Below are 18,650 nucleotides of genomic sequence, written 5' to 3' on the forward strand. Positions count from 1 at the left end.
AGAATGACATGCAATTTAAAACTTATGAATTGTTTATTTTTGGAATTTTCTATGTAGTATTTTCAGACCACGGTTGACTATAGTTAACTAAAATGGAGGAAAGCAAAACGTCTGATAAGAGAAGACTAATGAATGACCACAAGTGTGTCAAAGTTTTGACAACTATATAAGAAAGAAAAATAGGAAGGAAAACGATAAATGATAAACTTAATTAAGTGGTTGAATTTGAGTGGAAGGAGATGAATATTTTTCCTCATAATTTTTTGTGTTTTTAAGCATTTCTATAATTAGCATGCATTGACATTGCAATTTTAAAAAGTCTTGACTTTAAAAAGCAACTCAGTTAAATGTGCCTACCTCCTGTCTGATTTGTTAACCACTTCAGTGTTCTTTCTTTTTGTTTTATTCTTTTGGTTTTCCTTTCTCTTCATATCAGGGTTGAGGACTCTACTGAACTTTCTGACCTATTTATTCTGAAACCACCATGCAAGCAGGACTGCTTTGGTCCCTATCCCCACTGAGCTTATATTAGTTCTCCAAAGGAAATGAGGAAACACAATTTTCTTGGTCACAAAGATTATTCTTCACGAGGCAGGACTTTCTAAGAGCCATCTCCCTAATAAGCATGAAGGGTCTTGGGTATGCTTCTAGGAGGCTTGAATGCACCTTTGACCCTTCTTCCCTCATTGAACCACACTGCCAAACTACCCCCATCCCACTGGACCTCACCTCTGTAGCATTTTACCATAAGTCTCCACTCCCAGGTCCTACTGGTAATAACTGCAAGTCACACAGACCTTATTGGCTGTTTTCCTGGATTGGGGGCACCCCTCTGCCTCTGCCTTGTTTTCTATCAGTCTTCTACTTCTTCTACCAGTCTTCTACCTTCCAGAATGCTTTTACTAAAATAAAATTATAACATGTCTCCTAAGTTTAAACTTTGAAGAGGCTCCACAGACCCTTGAGGGCTCATACTTCAGGTAGAAAGTCTAAAGTCCTTCACTGGGCCTGGCTGATGTCTCCATTTTAACTCCAACCTGCCCTGGAGCACTCCATAACTGGCCACAGAGAGCCCTCCTCACTTGCTTGCCTTCCAGGCTTTTGCCTATAATACTCCCCTTCAGTCCAACATCCGTTCCTTTTTGTGCAGGAAGCCCTCCTTAATACATCTGTCCTCATTCTTAGTCCCCAAGAGGACTAGGCTGGGAGTCAGGCTGTCTGGTCCTGCCTGGGAGGAACCCCATACCCAAGTGCTCACATAGTGTATGGCATATTAGGCTGCCTATCTCCATTTTATGGGAAACTGAGGCCCATCTTGAGAGAGAGAGAGCTTTCTCACAGTGCAGACTGCATTTCTCCACATCAGGAGCCTGGATTAGATCTTCCTAGAATATTCCCCCAGGATATTCTTCAGGAGTGGGCATAGGTTTGCCTCCCAGGCATCCACTTCCACAAACAGTGGGCACTGTCAACCATGCCCAACCTATGGTTTGTGGTTGGCAACAATTCAGTGCAAACCGGAATCCCCAGTTTGCAGTATGGTGAAGAAGGAAACTTTATTCAGTGCAAAACAGTTCAATTGTGATACAGCAAGGCCCCGAGGAAGCCCTGGGGCTAGGCCCTTCTCCAGCCAGACAGCTCTGTTTTGCTCCCTGATGGTCTGCTTTGTGCTATGCTGGTAAACTCAGGTGTTCTTTGGTCTACTCTATTTTGTGCCGGTCTGTTCCTCTCAGGAAAGACATCTTTGATGTTTCAGCTCAGCCAGGGAGATTCAGTCTTCAGAGGTTCTCAGAGCTAAAGGGGAGCTGACTTATGTAGATAGAAGTTCCCATCCCTTGTCTCTGACTGGTTTCACCTCATCCAAATGAGGGCTCTGAATCCTTGTAGTTTGATTGGTTCAAAAGGCACTGTCCTGATTGGTCAGAATACAAGGGGGCCCAAGAAAACCCCAGAATTATCTTTTGGAGGACAGGCCCCTTGTAGTACAGGCTTCCTGGCTAGGTAAGTGTTCTAGGAACCCATCTATATCAGTGTGCCAGCTCGGTTGTTGTGAAAGGCTGCATTCGGCTTCAGTGAATTTTTTGACTCTCAACACATTTGCTCATTTCAGGATAGATGATTTATGAATCTGCCTGCCCACACTGCGCTCAGTGTTCAGCAGTTTTTGACCAAATACATCATGACCCCTGTGCCCCACCCTACCCCAACAACTGTTTTTTGTTTCCCTGAATGAAAGAAGACCTCAAAGGGAAATGTTTTTTGCTAATGTGGAAGAGGTGAAACAAAAAGCAGCAGAAGACTAAAAGGCATCAAAATCATTGAGTTCAGAAGCCGTTTTGAACAGTGGAAAAAATGTCTCAATAGATGTATTGCATCAAATGGAGAGTACTCTGAAGGTAATTGAAGTTTAAACATGTAAGAATAAATACACAATTTTTTATAAATTAATTCCAGATTTTGTTGGGCTCTCTCCAAAAGTCAGAGCTGCTCTGGTTGGTAAAGCTGTGCAGCTCTGATTGGATGGGGCAATCCTATTGGTTGAACTAGGATTCCAGGAAACTTATTAAGGGCTGGCTCAGAGGGCAGAAACAGCACAGGCAGGAAGTTCAGTACTGGCTTCTCTGCGAAGTGTAGGGGGTGCTCCAGGAGGGGTGGAGGGGTGTTCTCAAGGCACTCTGGGTAGAGCAGAGAATAGGAAGAGGACAGGCAGACCCAAACATTGGATATTACCCAGATAGAGGGAGAGTGCCCTGAGGAGGTGTCCAAAGTAAAGAGAAGGGTGTGCAGCAGTGGCAGGCCAGCTCCAGAGAATACAGATTCCCCCAGGCCCCCCTAGCTCCATTGGTGTAGTTGGATCCCCGCATCATGTCCCTCTACATTCCAGGGGTGTCCAACCTTTTGGCATCTCTAGGCCACACTGGAAGAAGAAGAGTTGTCTTGGGCCGCACATTAAATACACAAATATTAATGAAAACTGATGAGCACAAAAAAAAGGTTTTAAGTAAATTTATGATTTTGTGTTGGTGCCCATTCATAGCCATCCTGGATCTCGGGTTGGACACCATACTTGGGGGAAGGTTCTGACCTCAACCTGCCCTTGCAGCCTTCCCTCCCTCCCCTACCTCCTCCAAAACTTATGTTCCAGGAAATGAAATGACCTCTGCATCCCTTAAACAGGCAAGGTCACCGCCTCAGCACCCTCCCACTTGCTGCTTCTGCCTGTCTGCACTTGTCCAGTTCACTGTAAAACTCTTACTCAGGGCTCAGGGCCACAACCTGAAGGTCCATTCTTACCCTATCCCACAAGCTCCCAGTGTCATCAGCTGATTCAGACTGGCTCACCCAAGGCCCCTCCCACTGGGGACAGCAGTGGTTCACTCATGGGATGCCTTGCAGAGTCCACATGGAAGAGGCAGGAAAAGAAAATGCCAGTGGTGTTGGTGCTGAGGAGCTCTGTGCCCTCTCTGGACTCCTGGGAGTGGCCTGCCTCAGGCTTCCACAGGAGGAAGCTTCCACTGCTGAAGAGGACCCATGAGGGCCTGAGGGCTGAGACAGAGGGTCCTGAGGTACACCTGCTTGTGAGGGGCCCTGGCAGGTGCCTGAAGTATGGAGTGAGGTCAACACTTGTGTTGTTGTTTCCCCCATTCCACAAACCTAGCTGTGATCCCCCCTGGTGGCTTGCTCTGGGAGGAAGCTGCAGAGGGTTGGGGGTTGAACTTGCATCTGGATCCTGTTGCTGTAAACAGAAGTTCACATTACTGCAGGCTCCATGCCTACCCCACCTGGCCTGCGGTAAAGTATGAAGGTCCTGCTGAAGGTGGAGATGTGAAGCAGAGGCTTGTCAGCAGGGTTCCATCTTCAGGTTAGAAATCTTACCTTATCTCTGGAGATTGGGTTTAGGCCCAATGCTGGGGGCAGGTAAGGCTTGTGAGAGACAGTTGTGACTGCAGGGAGCTTTTCAAAACATCTCTGGGAACTTCTGAAGGAACAACCACTCCAGGCCTGTGACCAGACTTCTGATACTCCACAGGATTATGCTATCCACTTTGGGGCACCCACAGACAGTTTTTAATATGCCATAGGTCTCAGAAAAACTTGTTTTTATTAAGATGGTAAATATTCCCCTTTTGTTTTATTTTTTGGGGTCAATAATATTCTGAAATTAATTGTGGTAATAGTGGCACAACTCTAGGAATATACAAAAAAATCATTGAATATACATTCTAATGAGCGAATTCTATGGTGTGAATTATATCTCAATAATGCTTAGCCCAGAGATAGAGCCCCACAAATATGCCCAAATGAGTTTCAACAAAAAGTATAGAAGCAATTCACTGAAAAAAGCAATGAAGTGGAAGTAGAAAAATGGTGCTGGAGCAGTTGGGCATCCATAGGGAATAATAATGATGATAATAATAATAATAACAACAACAACAACTCCAAACCTCAAGCTGAGTATCACCCCTTTTACAAAAATTAACTCAAAATGAATTATGGGCTTAAATATAAAATGTAAAACTAGAGCGTGTTCAAGGGTTGGTCTTGGGAAAGAAAGAGATAGATACCTTCTTCAAGTGATAATGTCATTTCCCAAAATATTTGCTCTGCTTGGGTTAGGATTCTCACATGTGGACCAGTGCCGATGCAAGGAAACAGAGGAAAATGCTAAATTTCAGTTAGAAATTGTGAAAATCTTCAGTTAGAAGATAGTTCAAGAGCTCATGGACCTCAGGGAAAGAACACCTCACTTAGGCTCTATACAGGCTTCCTAGAAGCAGCCTTTGGGTTTCTGAGGAACATTGCTTGGATCTTGCAGAATTGTGCTCTCCCTACTTTTGGCACAGCCATCTGTTTCCTTGACTCCGTCCACTGATGCCAGAGAGAGAGGAAGGGAAAAAGAGAAATATTGATGTGGGAGAGAAACATGGATCGGTTACCTCTTTTACCCACCCAGACTTAGGATTGAACCTGCAACCTAGATCTCATATTTTGGATTCCTGATCTATTATAATGGATGACACTTTGACATCAGATGTCACGGGTTGAAGAGCTGAAGTTAATGGTGAATGTGCAAAAGGCATTTCTATGGCACTGTACAGCTGCAGACAGCCAGCTGCCTTGCACGCCTCACTGGGTCTGTTCGTTGCCTCCTGCACCCAGGGTCTGCCCTGGGCACAGACAAACTAAGCGAAAACTGGCAGCATGACAGACCATGCAACCCAGGGACCCAGCGCCAGGAAACAAAGCCTGAAGGCACCGACTGAAAACACCTGTGGAAGTTGAGGCTGGGAGATTCTCTCAGCCTCACAGGAGGCTCCTTGGAGAAACCCACAGAGTCTGAGAGAGTGCACAAGCCTACCCACCCTGGAGCCAGCACCAGAGGGGCCCAATTTGCTTGTAGGAAGCGGCAAGGGTGACTGGAGTCCTGGTGAGAGCAGAGCGGGTGCCATTATTCCCTCTTGGACCCTGCCCCACATACAACATCACAACCCAGAGACTGAGGTGCCCCACCCTGGTGAACACCTAAGGCTCTGCCCTTCATACGTAACAGGCATGACCAGAACAAAGGAAAAAAATAAAATAAAAAAGATGGCTCAAACAGAGTTAAAAGCCCCGGAGCCAATTTTTTTAAGCCACGGAGAAATAGCCAACCTATCAGATGCACAGTTCGAAGCACTGGTGATCAGGATGCTCACAGAATTGGTGGACTTTGGTCATAAGTTAGATGAACAAATGCAGACTACAGTAAGTGAAATGAAGAAGAATGCACACAGAACCAATAGTGATGGAAAGAAAACTGGGTTTCAAATCAATGGAAGGGACCAGAAGGAGGAAAGGAACAACCAAACAGAAAAAAATGCAGAAACAAGAATAAAAAAAAAATGAGGAGAGGCTTAGGAACCTCCAGGACACCTTTAAACATTCCAATATCCGAATTATAGGGGTACCAAAAGGGGAAGAGGAAACACAACAAGTGGAACAGTTATTTGAACAAATAATAAAGGAGAACTTTCCCAATGTGACAAGGGAAATAGACTTCCAGGAAGTCCAGGAACCTCAGAGAGTCCCAAAGAGGTTGGACCCAAGGAGGAACATACCAAGGCACATCATAATTACATTATCCAAGATAAAAATGAAAGAGAATTCTAGAAGCAGCAAGAGATAAGGGGCCAGTTACCTACAAAGGAGTTCCCATAAGACTGTCGGCTGATTTCTCAAAAGAGACCTTGCAGACAAGAAGAAGCTGCAAAGAAGTATTCCAAGTCATGAAAGGCAAGGACCTACAACCAAGATTGCTCTATCCAGCAAAGCTTTCATTTAGAATGGAAGGGCAGATAAAGTGTTTCTCAGATAAGGCCAAGTTAAAGGAGTTCATCATCACCAAGCCCTTATTATATGAAATGTTAAAGGGACTTATCTAAGAAAAAGAAGATAAAAAGTATGAACAGTAAAAAAAGACATCAAACTCACAGTTAGTAACAACCATACCTAAAACAAAAGCAAACTAAGCAAACAAATAGAACAGGAACAGAACCACAGAAATGGAGATCACATGGAGGGTTAGCAACAGGGAAGTGGGAGGAGGAGAGAGGGGGAAAAGATATAGAGAATAAGTAGCATGGACAATAGGTAGAAAATAGACAGGGGGAGGGCAGGAATGGTGTGGGAAATGTAGAAGTGAAAGAATTTATGACACATGGACATGAACTAAAGCAGGGGAATGTGGGTGGGAGGGGGTGTGCAGGGTTGAGGGGAGTGAAGGGGGAAAATGGGACAACTGTAATCGCATAATCAATAAAATATATTTTTAAAAATTGCAAATAGACCTGTGGAAACTATTGGTTTTTACTCTATTATAAAACAACAAAGCCAGCTGAGCTCATTGCAAGAAATTTCTTTGAGGAACTGTGAGGAACTGGGTTGTGCCAATGATAAAGGGGCGTTGCCAAAGCATGTCCTAATGTTAGAGAAGTAGATTTGTCAATAAACCTTTTGTCAGCATGGGATGAAGTTGTAGACACTGCTGATCAGCTCAGACACCTGGACATCCTTAATCTCAGAGACAATTAACTGAGGTTTCCCCCTGGCTCACCATCTCCAACTGGAACATTTCCTGCACTGAAACGGTTTTAGTCCTCTGCTGAACAGGAGTAATGTAGGCTGAGGTGCCCTGGTGTGCCTTGGGGTGGCAGGTCCTAGAGGAGCTCTACCTGGAGCCTAACAATATTTCCATTTCAGAAAAGCTGGCTGACATTCTACAGATGGTCACATTAGACTATTTCCATAATCACGTAATTGATTAAAATCAGCTGTTTCTAATAGTGTATCTGCCCAGACTAGAACAACTAATTCTTTCCAACACTGGGATTTCTCTACATTTCCCAGATTCTGGGATTTGATGCAAAACGTTAATGTTTCCTTCCTTGCAAAACCTTGTAGTCAATAACAATTGGATAACACGGGCCATCTTTCAGTGAGCTGGATAAGTTACAGAGTCCAAGCTCTTTGTTCTGCTGAAGAAACACCCTGTCTGAGGGAGGCAGTGTTCAGGCTGCCTACCACTTCATGATCGCCAAGATTGGTCAGCTGCCAACTCTGAACAAATGTCAGATTCTTCCCAAGGACAGGCTTGGAGCAGAGCTAGAATACAGAAAAGGATTCAGAAATGAATGGGAAGAGGCAGGTGGGACTAGGATGCTGGCAAAACAAGCCAAATGAGGAGTTCCTGGCAGCCCATCCCAGATACCAGGCACTCTGCCTCAAATACGGTGCACCTGAAGATGGGGAACTCAAAACGCAACCACTGTGTTTGCTTAAAAATCAGCTAACACTGAAGATAAAATATCCTCACCATCTTCATCAGAATGTTCTAGAGAAGCAACTGCCAGATTCCATGACAATTCAAAAGGTAAAGTTACTGCTGTCACGTCTTCTCAAAGTTCCTCTGTCAGACCTTCTGTTGTCTTATGGAAGTCCCAAAATGCCAGGCAGAGAGATTAAACTAGAAGATGACCAACATTCATTAGAGTTTCATTCTGTGGAAAATGGAGATTGCCTACTAGTGCGATGGTGACAGCCAACTAATAAAGCTCAGAGACTAGACTGTTTATTGGACTAGTGTTCACTGGAAAAAATGATTTATTGGAACAATTCTGCTCTAATAAAAAAGAGGTTTTATAACTTTCCCTAAATATAAGAAAAGGTTGTACTTTTCATTCAGAAGAGACCATCTAGGCTTGTATATAATAGCAATAATAAAGGCTTTGCACCTAAAACAAAAGTAAAACTAGAAACCTTTTAGAACACATAGAGGGAAAAATCTTCAGGATCTAGGGTTATGCAAGGAGTTCTTAGACTGGAAACCAAAAGTTTGAGCCATAAAATGAAAACGATCAATTGGACTTCATTAGAATTAAAAACATTTGTTCAGAGAAAGACCCTGTTAAAAGGATGCAAAGACAAGCCAGAGGCTGGGAGAACATATTTGCAAAACATGTATCTGACCAAGCACTAGTATCTAGAATATATAAGGAACTCTCAAAACTCCAGGGAATAAAAATAATCCAAATTAAAAAGGGGCTAACAAAAAACTCCACTGCTGGGATTATACCCTAAGAACCCTGATACACCAATCCAAAAGAACCTATGCACCACAATGTTCATAGTAGCACAATTTACAATAGCCAAGTGTTGGAAGCAACCTAAGTGTCCATCTGTAAATGAATGGATCAAAAAACTATGGTACATTTACATGATGTAATACTATGCAGCAGAAATAAAGAAGGAGATCCTACCCTTTGTGACAGCATGGATGGAACTGGAGGACATTATGCTAAGTGAAGTAAGCCAGGCAGTGAAAGACAAACACCATATGATCTCACCTATAAGTGGAACCTAATCAACAAAAAAACAAGCAAGCAATATATAACCAGAGGCATTGAAATTACGAACAAACTAACAGTAACCAGAGGGGGAGGTGGGAAGGGATAAAGGAGGTAAAGTGGGAGGCATTTTCAGGAACATCTATAAAGGACATATGGACAAAACCAAAGGAGGATGGGATCAGGGGTGGGATCAAAGGTGGGAAGTGAGGCAGGGGAAGTGGTGGGGGGAAATAAGTACAACTGTACTCGAACAACAATAAAAAATAAAAGTGGAGGCAAACAGAGATGGGACATTTTTTTTAAAGATTTTGTTTATTTATTTTTAGAGAGAGAAGGGAGGGAGATAGAGACAGAGAGAGAGAGAAACAACAATGTGCGGTTGCTGGGGGTTATGGCCTGCAACCCAGGCATGTACCCTGGCTGGGAATCGAACCTGGGACACTTTGGTTCCCAGCCCGCGCTCAATCCACTGAGCTACGCCAGCCAGGTGAGATGGGACATTTTATTGAAGAAGATATACAGATGGCAAACAAGCACAGGAAAAGATGCTCATTAGTTACCTAATGGGAAATGTTAATTCAAGCCATAATGAGATATGACTTCATAACTGTAAGAAAAGCTGAGTTGTTTTTTTTTTTAAGTGACACCAAATGTGCCTACAAAAGAACATGAGGGATTCTGGTAGTGATGGAAATGTTCAGTATCTTGACTGTTTCAATGTCAATATTCTGGTTGTGATATTGTACTAGAGCTTTACAAGATGTTACCACCGGGGAAACTTGGTACCGGGGACACAGGATCTCAGTATTACTTCTTACTACTTGCAAGTAAATATACAATCGTCTCAAAATAAGAACTTAATTCTCAAAATATCTGCTCTCCATATTACTGATTTTAATGTTTGCTTTTAAAACAGTGGTGTGCTTAGATGATTAAGAATAATTTGAACATATCTTGAGATTGACTAGTCATAGAGTGATTCTGATGAATAAATCTTTCAGCTATAGATCACCACCCACCAAGCACCAGAAGGAGAGGCTTTGGAGAAGTTTGAGGGTGGACTCTTCTAGGGCAGAGGATTATCTGGAGAAGTCTACAGGAACTGAACCTCCTGTGTTGTACCCTTTCTAGAGGAGGGTGGGAATCATGTGAGAAGACAGACTGGGGCATGGAAAGCACCAGGTTGAAGAGGCAGGGTTCCCTTTTATTAGTTTCAGGTATAGAGCATAGTGGTTAGACATTTGTAAAATTTATAAAGTGATCCCTAACAAGCCTAGTGCCAACCTGGAACCATACATAAATAGTTATTACAATATTATTGTAATAACTATTACAACCTTCTCTATGCTATACTTTATATATCCATGACTATTTTTTACTACAAATTGGTACTTCTTAATCCCTTCACTTTATTCACCCAAGCCCCTCACCCCCTCCTATCTGTTTGTTCTGTTTGTAACCATCAGTTTGTTCTCTGTGTCTATGAGTCCATTTTGTTTGTTTGTGTTCTTTGGATTTCACATATAATTGAAATCATATGGTATTTGTAGTTTTCTGTCTGACTTATTTCACTTAGCACAATGCCCTCTAGATTCAACCATTGTGTTGCAAATGGTTAATATTTTATTCTTTTTTACAGCTGAGTAATATTCCATGGTATATATGTACCACATATTCTTTTGCTCACCATCTATTGATAGACACTTGCTTCAATATCTTGGCTACTGGAAATAACACTACAATGAACATAGGGGTGCTTATATCTGTTTGAATTTGTGTTTTGAATTTCTTCAGATAAATACCCAGAAGAGGAATTGCTGGTTCATAAGGCAGTTAGTTCTATTTTTAATTTTTTGAGGAACTTCCATATATTTTTCTGTAGTAGCTATACCACTATGTAATCCCACCAACAATGCACAAGGGATCCCTTTTTTCTAAATCTTCAGAAACACACATTGTTTGTTGATTGATGACAACTGTTCTCCTATGTGTGAGGTGACATCTCATTATTGTTTTAATTTGCATTTCTCTGATGATTAGTGACATTAAGCAACTTTTTAAAAAAGATTTTATTTATTAACTTTTAGGCAGAGTGGAAGGGAGGGGGAAAGAGAAGGAGAGAAACATCAATTTCAAGCAATACACTGATTGATTGCCTCTCACATGCCCCCAGCTGGGGACCTGGCCTGCAATCCAGGCATATACCCTGACTGGGAATCGAACCAGTGACTTTTTGGTTTGCAGGCTGGCACTCAATCCACTGAGCCATGCCAGTCAGGGTGAGCATTATTTTCATATGTTTATTGCCTCTGTATATCCTCTGTGGAGAAACTTCTGTTCAGGTCTTTAGCTCATTTTTAAAGTGGGTTGTTTGGTGGTGGTGGTGGTGGTGGTGGTGGTGTGTGTGTGTGTGTGTTGAGTTGTATGAGTTCTTTATGAATTTTGGATATTAACACATTATTCAATGAATATTGGCAAATATCTTCTCCCATTTAGTGGGTTGTCTTTTCATTTTGTTGATGGTTTCCTTTGCTGTACAAAAGCTTTTTAGTTTGAGGTAGTTTGTTTATTCTTTCTTTTGTTTCTTGCTAGAGAGAGATCAGAAAAAAAAAATTACTAAGAACATTGTAAGAGAGTTTACTGCCTATGTTTTCTTCTAGGAGTTTTATGGTTTCAGGTCTTATATTTAAATATTTACTCAGTTTTGAGTTTATTCTTGTATATGGTGAAAGAAGGTGGCCTAGTTTTATTTTTTTGTATGTGTCTGTCTAGTTTTCAAGCACCACTTATTTTCACGTCTTTTCTATTGTTTATGCTATTGCAGTTGTCCCAATTTTTTCCCTTTGCCTGCCTATTCCCAGCACAGTTCCAATTCACACAGTCAATCACACACTTATGTTCATATCTGCGGGTCATGCGTATATGTACTCTGCTAATCCTTTCATTTCTTTCAACCAGTCCTTACCTCCATCCTCCCTTCTTATACCTGTCAGTCTGTTCCAAGTTTTTGTGCCTCTGTTTCTATTTTGCTTGCCCATTTATTTTGTTCATTATATTCCAGTTATAATGAGATCATATGGTATTTGTCTTTCATTGACTGGCTTATTTCACTTAGCATAATTGTCTCCAGTTCCATCCATGCTGTCACAAAAGGTAACAATTCCTAATTTTTTTTACTGCTTCATAGTATTCCATTGTGTAAATGTGCCACAATTTTTTAACCTACTCACCTACTGATGGGCTCTTAGGTGGTTTCCAAATCTTGGCTATTGTAAATAACACTTCTGTGAACATAGGGGTGCATATATTCTTTTGATTTGGTGTTTTGGGATTCTTTGGATCTATTCCCCAAAGTGCAATCACTGGACCCAAAGGCAGTTCCACTTAATTTTGTGAGGAAATTCCATACTGTTTTCCCCAGTGGCTGTACCAGTCTGCATTCCCACCAACAGTGCACTAGGGTTCCCTTTTCTCCACATCTTTGCCTGCACTTGTTTGTAGCTTTATTAATGATAGCCCTGTTGGCAGGTGTGAGGTGATATCTCATTGTGGTTTTAATTTGCATCCCTTTGATGGGTAGTGATATTGAGCATTTTTTTCATGTCTATTGGCCATCTGTATGTCTCCTTGGAGAAGTGTTTCAGCCTTTGCTAATTTTTTAATTGGATTGTTTGTCATATGAGGTATTTATATATTTTGGAGATTAAACTCTTGTCCAATGTATCATTGGCAGATATGCTCTCTCATACAGTGGGTTCTGTTTTCATTTTGATGATGGTTTCTTTAGCTGTGAAGAAGCCTTTTTAATTTGATGTAGTCCCATTTGTTAATTTTCTACTGTTTTCAGTGGCGTAGGAGATATATTGACAAAATATTGCTATGTGAGATATCTGCAATTTTACGACCTATGTTTTTCTCTAGGATTTTCATAGTATTGCATCTTTTTTTTAAAGATTTTATGTATTTATTTTCAGAGAGGGAAGGGAGGGAGAAAGAGAGAGAGAGAGAGAGAGGGAGAGAGAGAGAGGGAGAGAGAGAGGGAGAGAAAGAGGGAGAGAGAGAAGGAGGGAGGGAGACATCGATGTGCGGTTGCTGGGGGTTGTGGCCTGCAACCCAGGCATGTGCCCTGACTGGGAATCGAACCTGCGATGCTTTGGTTCGAAGCCCGCGCTCAATCCACTGAGCTACGCCAGCCAGGGCAGTATTGCATCTTATATTTAGTTATTTTATACATTTTGAGCTCATTCTAGTGTATGATATAAGTTGGTGGTCTGGTTTCATGTTTTTGGAAGTACTAGTCCATTTCTCCCAACATCATTTGCTCCATTGTATGCTCTTGCCTCCTTTGTCAAATATTAGATGACCATAAAGATGTGGGTTTATTTCTGGGCTCTCTATTCTGTTCCACTGATCTATGTGTCTGTTCTTATGCCAGTATATGACTGTTTTGATTACAGTGTCCTTGGAATATAGTTTGATATAAAGTATTGTGATCCCTCCAAATTTGTTCTTTTTTGTCAAGATTGCTGAGGCTATTCAGGGTCTTTTTGGTTCTATATAAATTTTTGAAATAATTGTTCTGTAAGAGACCTTTCTGCATGGTGTGGGCCCAGCTCCCACTCAGAGATGCACAGGACCCACGCCCATGGATAGGTTCTCCCAGGGCAGTCAGGCCTAAGAGAGAAAGCATACAATCCTATGAAACCTGCTTTGCTAATACCCTCAATTTAAATTATAAGGGTCCAAGCCTGAAATGAGTTTGTTTCCCCCAAATTTTATGGCCCTTTAGCTATTTGACCCTGACTCAAAAGGGCCTCAGAATTCTTTGAATGTTATCTACTTCATCATTGCTGCCTGACAATGATTGATGGGCTTAATCTGAGAATGTGGGTCTTTTGAACCACTGGTTGCTTAATAATGCTCTGTGTACTTTGATGTATTTGCGAATTATTTTCCCAGGGTCATGTGAGAGACCATCAAGTAGCAAGCTTTGTGGGATCCATAGCGATCCTAACTAAAAACACAGGGGGAATGTAGGAAACCGTTCTGCAAGGCGTGGGCCCAGCTCCCACTCGGAGATGCACAGGACCCATACCCACAGATAGGTTCTCCCGTGGGGAATCAGGCCTGCAGTGTACCTAGGCCGCTTTGAGTCTTGCTCTTGCTAAAAAACTCCCTCGCCCTAAATTGAGGACATTTACTGCAAAATAACTTCCTAAAATCCTTGCTAAACCTTCCAAGGATGAGTGTAACTGGCTCAACCTCTTTTGCCTCTTCATTTGAAAATACCCTTCTTCTGTGATGTGATTAGTCTCCTTTGTTTTCTGTAAAAGATAACCACCTAAAGCCAACCTGTGAATAGTAAATGAGGACCATCATGTAATATGCAAAGAAAAGAAATAAAGGCCTGTCATGGTGGAGGCTGTGGCTTTTGGCTCCCCTTGAGAGAAAAAGCCATGCTGTCCCTTTTCCTCCACCAGGCTCGGTAGTCCATGTGAATGTCTCGTGTCACATCCACAATGTGGTGGACCCCACGAGCCAGATCTGCATCATTGTTCTAATTCTGTGAAATATGTTTTTATATTTTAATAGGAATTGCACTGAATTTATAGATTGTTTTGGGTAGTGTGCACTTTGTAATGATGTTAATTCTTCCAATCCATGAACTTGGTATATGCTTTCATTTATTTGTATCTTCTTTGGTTACTTTCTTCAGTGTTTTATAGTTTTCCAAATAAAAGTTTTTACCTCATTGGTTAAATTTATTCCTAGGTACCTCATTTGTTTTTGTTGCATTAGTAAATGGGATTGTTTTCTTGGTTTGTCTTTCTGATAGTTCATTATTGGTGCATACAAATGCCATTGATTTCTGAGGATTTTGTATCCTGCTACTTTCCCAAATTTGTTAATTAGGTCTAGTAGATTTTTGGTGGAGCCTATATGGTTTTCTATGTATAATATCACGCAGTCTGCAAATAGTGATGGTTTTACTTCTTCCTTTCCAATGTGAATGCCTTTTATTTCTTCTTGTCTGATAACTGTGGCTAGGACTTCTAGTACTATGTTGAACAAGAATGGCAAAAGCACATATCCCTGTCTTGTTCCTTGTATTAGAGGAAATCCTTTCAGTTTTTGCCCATTGAGTATGACGTTGGCTGTAGGTGTCTAATATATGACCTTTATTATGTTGAGGAATGCTCCCTCTATTACCACTTTGCTTAGAGTTTTTATCATACATGGATCCTGGCCCAGTGAAGATGGAGACATAGGTAAACACACTTTGCCTCTTCATACAACTACAGCAAAAATTACAGTATATCACCCAGATTCATCAGAAAGTCAAGCTGTAAAGTCTGACAACCAACGATTTAAAGAAGGCACATTCATCCAAACAAGTGCACTTTTCTGTGATAGGCCATGCTATGAAGAAAGGGAGTCAAAGCAGCTATACTTAATACACAGAAAAAACCCAAGGGGGCTGACAAACCTAGGAGACAAAGAAATATGCCCCAAACAAAAGGACAGAACAAAACTCCAGAAGAAGAACTAAACAAAGTAGAGATAAGCAACCAATTAGATACAGAGTTGAAAACACTGGTTATCAGGATGCGCAAGGAACTCATTGGGTATTTCAACAGCATAAAAAAGACCCAGGCAGAAATGAAAGTTACATTAAGTGAAATAAAGAAAAATCTACAGAGAACCAACACTGAAGGAGTTGAAGCTGAGAATCAAATCAACAATTTAGAACATAAGGAAGAAAAAAGCATTCAATCAGACCAGCAAGAAGAAAAAAATTTTAAGAAGTGAGGATAGGCTAAGGAATCTCTCATACATCTCCAGACATACCAACACCCAAATCACAGGGATGTCAGAAGTAGAAGAGGAAGAGCAAGAAACTGAGTACTTATTTGAAAAACTTCCATAATTTGGTGAAGGAAATAGACATACAAGTCCAGGAATCACAGAGAACCCCAAACAAGATAGATGCAAAGAGGACCACACCAAGACACACCATAATTAAAATGCCAAAGGTTAAAGATAAAGAGAGCATCTTAAAAGAAGCAAGAGAAAATCATAGAATTACCTACAAAGGAGTTCCCTTATGACTATCAGCAGATTTCTCAAGAGAAACTTTGTAGGCTAGAAAGGACTGGCAAGAAGTATTCAAAGTGATGAAAAGCAAGGACCTATAGCCTAGATTACTATATCCAGCAAAGCTATCATTTAGAATGTAAGGGCAGATAAAGTGCTCCCCAGACAAAGAAAGCTAAAGAAATTCATCATCCCTAAGCCATTATTATATGAAATTTTAAAGGGAATTATATAAGAAAAAGAAGATAAAATTATGAACATTAAAATAGCAATAAATTCACAACTACCAACAATTGAATCTAAAAAACAAACTAAGCAAACAAGTAGAACAGGGACAGAATCATAGATATGGAGATCATTTGGAGGGTTATCTACTGGGAGGGGGAAGGAAGAGAATGGGGGCAAAGGTGCAGGGATTAAGAAGTATAAATTGGTAGGTACAAAATAAAGGGATGTTAAGAAGAGTATAGGAAACGGAGTAACCAAAAAACTTATATGCATGACCCATAGACATGAACTAATGGGGATAATTGCTAGAGGGAATGGAGTATCGGGTGGAGGGGTACAAACAGAAAAAATTTGGGACAATTTTAATAGCATAATCAATAAAATAAATTTTATTTTTTAATTTATTTTTTAAATTTTATTTTAACTGTTGTTCAAGTATAGTTTTCTGCCTTTTCCCCCTATCCCAGCCCACCCCTCCCACCCTCCTTACCTCCCTCTCATTTCTAACCCTCCTTTGTTATTGTCCATGTGTCCTTTACACTTGTTCCAGCAAACTGTCACCCTTTTCCCCTGAAATTACCTCCCCTCTCCTCTCTGGTCACTGTCAGCCTGTTCTCAATTTCAGTGTCTTTGGTTATATTTTGCTTGTTTGTTTGTTTTGTTGATTAGTTTCCTGTTAAAGGTGAGATCATATGGTCTTTGTCTTTCACCACCTGGCTTATTTCTCTTAGCATAATGCTTTCCAGCTCCATCCATGCTGTTGCAAAGGGTAGAAGCTCCTCCTTTCTTTCTAATGTGCAGAATCCCATTGTGTAAATATACCATAGTTTTTGATCCATTCATTTACTTATGGGCACCTTGGTTGATTCTAACACTTATCTATTGCAAATTGTGCTGCTATGAACATTGGGGTGCTTGGGTTCTTTTGGATTGGTATTTCAGGGTTCTTAGGATATAATCCTAGTAGTGGAATTGCTGGATCAAAAGGGAGATCCATTTTCCGTTTTCTGAGAAAATTCCATGTTGTACCAATCTGCAATCTCACCAACAATGCACTAAGGTCTCCTTTTATCCACAACCTCTCCAACACTTGTTGCTTTGTTTCTGATGGCCATACTGACTGGTGTGAAGTGGTATCTCATTGTGGTTTTCATCTGCATCTCTCTGATAGCTAGTGATACTGAGCATCTTTTCATGTGTCTCTGGACCCTCTGTATGTCCTCCCTGGAGAAGTGTCTGTTCAAGTCCTTTGCCTATTTTTTAATTGGGTTGTTTGTCTTCCTGGAGTGGAGTTGTGTGGGTTCTTCATATATTTCGAAGATTAAATTCTTCTCTGAGCTATGACTGGCAAATGTGTTTTCCCATACAGTTGGTTCTCTTTTCATTTTAATACTGTTTTCTTTAGCTGTGCAGAAGCTTTTTATTTTAATGACATGCCATTTGTTTATTCTTTCCTTTATGTCCCTTGCTTAGGGGACATATCAGTGAAAATATTGTTGCCTGAAATATCTGAGATTTTCCTGCCTATGTTCTCTTCTAGGACTTTAATGGTGTTATGACTTATATATAAATCTTTTATCCACCTTGAACTTATTTATGTGTATGGTGTAAGCTGGTGCTCAAGTTTCTTTTCTTTTTTTTTTTTTTTTTGCATGTAGCTGCCCAGATCTCCCAACACCATTTACTGAAGAGGCTATTTTTACTCCATTTTATGCTGCTGTCCCCTTTGTTGAAAATTAATTGACATACAGACTTGGATTTATTTCTGGGCTCTCTGTTCTGTTCCATTGGTCCATGTGCCTGTTTTTATGCCAGTTCCAGGCTGTTTTGATGACAGTGGCCTTGCAATACAGTTTGGTATCAGGTATTGTGATCCTTCCTACTTTGCTCTTCTTTCTAAAAATTGTAGCAGCTATTCCGGGTTGTTTATAGTTCCATGTAAATTTTTGAAGTATTTGTTCTATATCTGTGAAATATGCCATTGGTACTTTAATAGGTATTGCATTGAATCTGTAAATTTCTTTGGGTAGTATGGACATTCTGATGATGTTAATTCTTCAAATCCATGAACACGGTATATGTTTCCATTTGTTCACATCTTTCTTGATTTCTTTCTTCAGTGTTGTATAGTTTTCTGAGTACAGGTCTTTTCCTTCCTTGGTTTGGTTTATTCTAGGTACTTTATTTTTCTTGTTGCTATATCAAATGGGATTTTTTTCTTGATTTGTGCTTCTGCTATTTCATTGTTGGTATAGGAAAATGCCTTTGATTTCACAATTATTGACTTGGTATTCCACTGTTTTGCCAAATTCATTTATTAAGTCAAGCAGTGTTTTGGCGGAATCTATAGGATTTTCTATGTACACTATCATGTCATCTGCAAACAATAACAGTTTGGGTTCCTCCTTTCCAATTTGGATGCCTTTTAGTTTCTTTTGTTGT

General features: G+C 40.8%; 1 pseudogene; it reads left to right on the top strand.

Moving 5' to 3' along the window:
- Positions 1-6,811: 6,811 nt before the first annotated feature.
- Positions 6,812-8,272, top strand: LOC114497151 (annotated as a pseudogene).
- The last annotated feature ends 10,378 nt before the right edge of the window (positions 8,273-18,650 follow it).

The sequence above is a fragment of the Phyllostomus discolor genome, chromosome 5 (genome assembly GCF_004126475.2).
Source record: "Phyllostomus discolor isolate MPI-MPIP mPhyDis1 chromosome 5, mPhyDis1.pri.v3, whole genome shotgun sequence".
NCBI lineage: Eukaryota > Metazoa > Chordata > Mammalia > Chiroptera > Phyllostomidae > Phyllostomus > Phyllostomus discolor.